Genomic DNA, 6000 nt, shown 5'->3' on the forward strand with positions numbered 1-6000 from the left:
AAAGGCTGCTGCCCCTTTAAGACCAAGTGCACGGATCCAATATAAAAATGCAAAGGAGATTTATTTCTCCACTTTACACGTTCACTTGAGACATAACCATGTTTACGAGAATACATGCAGAGACAAGTATTTTGAGATATATTTGTGTATGTGTTCATTTAGAAGCAAGGATACGCGAAAGAGGAATCAATTTTGTGTAAGCTGCATGATTTGTGATTCGTATGGATCTGTTAACTGAATGCAAAATATGAATCCTAGAATAATTTTTGTGTCGTGATGAGTGTTTTATGATGTGTGGTATGCACGCTCACTACGAGTTGCTAAATGGAAAAAAAATATTAATAATAATAAAAATAAATAAATAAATAAACCAGTTGCTAAATGAACATGCTGCAACTGTTTACTTAAATATTTAATTATTAAATGGCATCAAAATTAAAAGTAATCACTTCGGTAATCTAAAGTACTTTTCAGATGTAACTGTATTTAAAATGTAATTATAACGAAATTCAGTTTCATATTTTGTATTTTAAATACGTAACGCCTTTATGTATTTTGTTACTCCCCAGCCCTGTGCATATATATATATATATATATTTACATTTATTCATTTAGCGGACGCTTTTATCCAAAGCGACTTACAGATGAGGACAGTGGAAGCAATCAAAAACAAAAAGAGCAATTATATATAAGTGCTATAACAAGTCTCAGTTAGGTTAACACAGTACACCTAGCATGGGATTTTAAATAATATAATATAAAGAAAACAGATTCTTGAAGATGGCTAAGGACTCAGCTGTCCGGATTGAGTTTGGGAGGTCATTCCACCAGGAGGGAACATTTAATTTAAAAGTCCGTAAAAGTGATTTTGTGCTTCTTTGGGATGGCACAATCAAGCGACGTTCACTTGCAGAACGCAAGCTTTTAGAGGGCACATAAGTCTGAAGTAACAAATTTAGGTAAATGGGTGCAGAGCCAGTGGTAGTTTTGTAGGCAAACATCAATGCCTTGAATTTTATACGAGCAGCTATTGGAAGCCAGTGGAAATTGATAAACAGAGGTGTGACATGTATTTTTTTTGGCTCATTCAAAATTAATATTGCTGCCGCGTTCTGAATTAATTGTAAATGTTTGATAGAATTGGCTGGAAGATCTGCCAAGAGGGCATTGCAATAGTCCAGCCTGGACAGAACAAGAGCTTGAACAAGGAGTTGTGCAGCATGTTCCGAAAGAAAGGGCTTGATCTTCTTGATGTTGAATAAAGCAAATCTGCAGGATCGGACAGTTTTAGCAATGTGGTCTGAGAAAGTCAGCTGATCATCAATCATAACTCCAAGGCTTCTAGCTGTTTTTGAAGGAGTTATGGTTGATGTGCCTAACTTGATGGTGAAATTGTGATGAAACGATAACATATAAAGCGTGAAGAGTAGCGGCCCTAGTACTGAGCCTTGAGGTACTCCATACTGCACTTGTGATCGATAGGATACATCTTCATTCACTGCTACGAACTGATGGCGGTCATATAAATACGATTTAAACCATGCTAATGCACTTCCACTGATGCCAACAAAGTGTTCAAGTCTATGCAAAAGAATGTTGTGGTCAATTGTGTCAAATGCAGCACTAAGATCCAATAAAACTAATAGAGTGATAAACCCACGATCAGATGATAAGAGCAGATCATTTGTAACTCTAAGGAGAGCAGTCTCAGTACTATGATACGGTCTAAATCCTGACTGGAAATCCTCACATATACAATTTTTCTCTAAGAAGGAATATAATTGTGAGGATACCACCTTTTCTAGTATCTTGGACAGAAAAGGGAGATTCGAGATTGGTCTATAATTAACTAGTTCTTTGGGGTCAAGTTGTGGTTTTTTGATGAGAGGCTTAATAACAGCCAGTTTGAAGGTTTTGGGGACATATCCTAATGACAATGAGGAATTAATAATAGTCAGAAGAGGATCTATGACTTCTGGAAGCACCTCTTTTAGGAGCTTAGATGGTATAGGGTCTAACATACATGTTGTTGGTTTAGATGATTTAACAAGTTTATACAATTCTTCCTCTCCTATAGTAGAGAATGAGTGGAACTGTTCCTCAGGGGGTCTATAGTGCACTGTCTGATGTGATACTGTAGCTGACGGCTGAATGGTTGCAATTTTATCTCTAATAGTATCGATTTTAGAAGTAAAGTAGTTCATAAAGTAATTACTGCTGTGGTGTTGGGAAATGTCAACACTTGTTGAGGCTTTATTTTTCGTTAATTTAGCCACTGTATTAAATAAATACCTGGGGTTATGTTTTCTTCTAAAAGAGAAGAAAAGTAATCGGATCTAGCAGTTTTTAACGCTTTTCTGTAGGATATGTTACTTTCCCGCCAAGCAATACGAAATACCTCTAGTTTTGTTTTCCTCCAGCCACGCTCCATTTTTCGGGCTGCTCTCTTTAGGGTGAAAGTATGCTCATTATACCATGGTGTCAAACTGTTTTCCTTAACCTTCCTTAAGCGTAAAGGAGCAACTTTATTTAAAGTGCTAGAAAAGAGAGAGTCCATAGTTTCTGTTACATCATCAAGCTGTTCTGAGATTTTGCATATGCTAAGGAATTTGGATACATCAGGAAGATAACTTAAAAAGCAGTCTTTTGTGTTAGAAGTGATGGTTCTTCCATACTTGTAACAAGAAGTAGAATTTACAATTTTGGCTATGTGAAGTTTGCACAGAACTAAATAATGATCTGAGATATCATCACTTGGCTGAATAATTTCAACCCCATCAACATTAATTCCATGTGACAGTATTAAATCTAGAGTATGATTTCGACAATGAGTAGGTCCTGAAACGTGTTGTCTAACACCAATAGAGTTCAGAATGTCTATAAATGGTGTTCCCAATGCATCTTTTTCATTATCAACATGGATATTAAAATCACCAACTATTAAGACTTTATCTGCAGCCAGAACTAACTCGGATGTAAAATCACCAAACTCTTTAATAAAGTCTGTATGGTGCCCTGGTGGCCTGTATACAGTAGCCAGTACAAACATAACAGGGGATTTATCATTAACATTTGTTTCTCTGGATAATGTTATATGAAGCACCATTACTTCAAACGAGTTATACTTGAAGCCTGCCCTCTGAGAAATTCTGAAAACGTTGTTATAAATTGAAGCAACACCTCCACCTTTGCCTTTTAGACGCGGCTCATGTTTATAACAGTAATATTGGGGGGTGGACTCATTTAAAATAATGTAATCATCAGGTTTTAGCCAGGTTTCTGTCAAACAGAGCACATCTACATTATGATCAGTGATCATATTATTTACATAAAGTGTTTTCGTAGAAAGGGATCTGATATTCAATAAGCCAAGCTTTATCATTTGTTTATCCATATTGCTTCTGTTTTTTATTTGTTGAACCTCAATTAAATTGTTAATCTTAACTTGGTTTGGACGTTTTTTGTTTTTTCTAGTTCGGGGAACAGACACAGTCTCTGTAGTGTGATATCTAGGTGAAAAAGTCTCTATGTGCTGAGAATTAACTGACCTCTGTGACGGGAGGCAGCTAGCAGACGGTCGGTTTAGCCAGTCTGTCTGCTTCCTGACCTGGGCCCCAGTTAGTCAAGTATAAACACTAAGACTATTTGCCATATTTCTAGAGAGAAGAGTGGCGCCACCCCAGGAGGGATGAAGACCATCTCTTTTAAACAGGTCAGGTCTGCCCCAAAAGCTCGTCCAATTGTCTATGAAACCTATGTTATTCTGTGGGCACCACTTAGACATCCAGCCATTGAGTGATGACAATCTGCTATGCATCTCATCACCACGGTAAGCAGGGTGGGGACCAGAGCATATTACAGTGTCTGACATCGTGCTTGCAAGTTCACACACCTCTTTAATGTTATTTTTAGTGATCTCCGTCTGGCGAAGTCGAACATCATTAGCGCCGGCATGAATAACAATCTTACTGTATTTACGTTTAGCATTAGCCAGCACTTTTAAATTTGCCAAGATGTCAGGCGCTCTGGCTCCCGGTAAACATTTGACTATGGTGGCTGGTGTCTCTATATTCACGTTCCGTACAATAGAATCACCAATAACTAGAGCACTTTCATCAGGTTTCTCAGTGGGTGCATCACTGAGTGGGGAGAACCTGTTTAATGTTTTGATCGGAACAGAAGAGTGGTGTTTTGACCCACGACTACGCTGCCTTACCGTCATCCAGTTGCCCTGCTGCAGGGGCTCTGGAACCGAACAATGTACAGGAATCCCTGAGCTAGACTCATCCAAAGCCGTATCTAGAGCCCTAACATTCTTACTGTCCTCAATTAAAGTTTGGATGCGTGTCTCTAATTCTGAAATTTTCTCTGTCAGCCTAACTATTTCCCTGCATTTATCACATGTGAGTCCCTCATCAGCGACAGAGATAGATAAACTGTACATGTGGCAAGAGGTGCAAGTACCAATGACAGGAGAATTTTTTTATTTTTTTATTTTATTTAATTCGGTCCTCACAGACAATCAATCATACAAAAATAAATGAAGTTATACATAATAACCGAAAAGGTGTAGGCTGAAGCCTCTGCTTATTACGCCTACCCTTTGTACATAATTATCAATCAAATGAGCGGCACTTTTTACTAGTAGTGATTAATACAAGACACACATACATATACAAATTATATAAAGAAAAAAAAAAAAAAAACAGAAGGAAAGAAAAATAACTTTTTAATACCCGTTAAATTAAATAATTATTAACCACCTTGTTTTTAAACATTTTCTTGAATTTACAAAGTGAATTACACAATTTTAATTCCGTATGCAAATTATTCCATAGATTTACCCCTTTGACAGATATGCATCTATTTTTTGTATTAGTTCTTACCCTTATTTTTTTAAACATATGCATTCCTCTTATTCCATACTGACTTTCTCTTATTTCAAACAGCCTCTGGATACAGTTTGGAAGCAAATTATTATAGACTTTATACATTGTCTGTACAGTATAGAAATTTACTAAATCAAAATCAAAAAATTTTAAAGCATTTAAATTACTAAACAATTGATTAGTTGGCTCGTGATAGTCAACATGTTTTATAATCCTTATTGCTCTTTTTTGTAACATATATATTGGATTTATATTGGTTTTATATGCATGTCCCCAAACCTCCACACAATAGATCATGTATGGAACTATGAGCGCACAATACAAAATATATAATGAATTTTCATTCAGAATATGTTTAGTTTTATGTAATATTGCAATGGATTGTGACATTTTTCTTTTTACATGATTAATATGTGGTTTCCAACATAATTTGTGATCTATTATAACACCTAGAAATTTATTTTCATATACTCTATCTATTTCCTCATTGTTAATCCTAATTTTAACTTTATTAAAACTCTTTCGATTACCAAATATTATGAACTTTGTTTTACTTAAATTCAATGACAATCTATTATCATCAAACCATTTTTTTAAGATCATCAATTCAATTTCCACTCTATTCAGAAGCTGTTCCAAATTTTTCCCTGAACAATATAAATTAGTGTCATCAGCAAACAAAACCATTTTTAATATTTTTGACACTTCACAAATATAATTTATGTACAGTACAAACATTATGGGGCCTAACACCGAGCCCTGTGGAACACCACAAGTAACTTTCATTAAATCTGATCTAACATCATTTATTTGGACAAATTGATATCTGTCATCAAGGTAACTTTTTAACCAAAAATAGGCTTTGCCTCTTATACCATATCTTTCCAGTTTCCTCATTAATAGAGCATGATCAATAGTGTCAAAAGCTTTTTTTAAATCCAGGAACACCCCCACAGTATATTCATTATTATCCATTGAAGTGGAAATCTCTTCTACCATTTCCATCACTGCCATTGAAGTTGACCTATTTGCTCTAAAGCCATACTGATGTTCACTCAATAGTTTATGTTTGTCTATAAAGGTGTCTAGCCTACTCTTTAGCATTACTCAC

The sequence above is a fragment of the Carassius carassius genome, chromosome 15, assembly GCF_963082965.1.
Source record: "Carassius carassius chromosome 15, fCarCar2.1, whole genome shotgun sequence".
Lineage (NCBI taxonomy): Eukaryota > Metazoa > Chordata > Actinopteri > Cypriniformes > Cyprinidae > Carassius > Carassius carassius.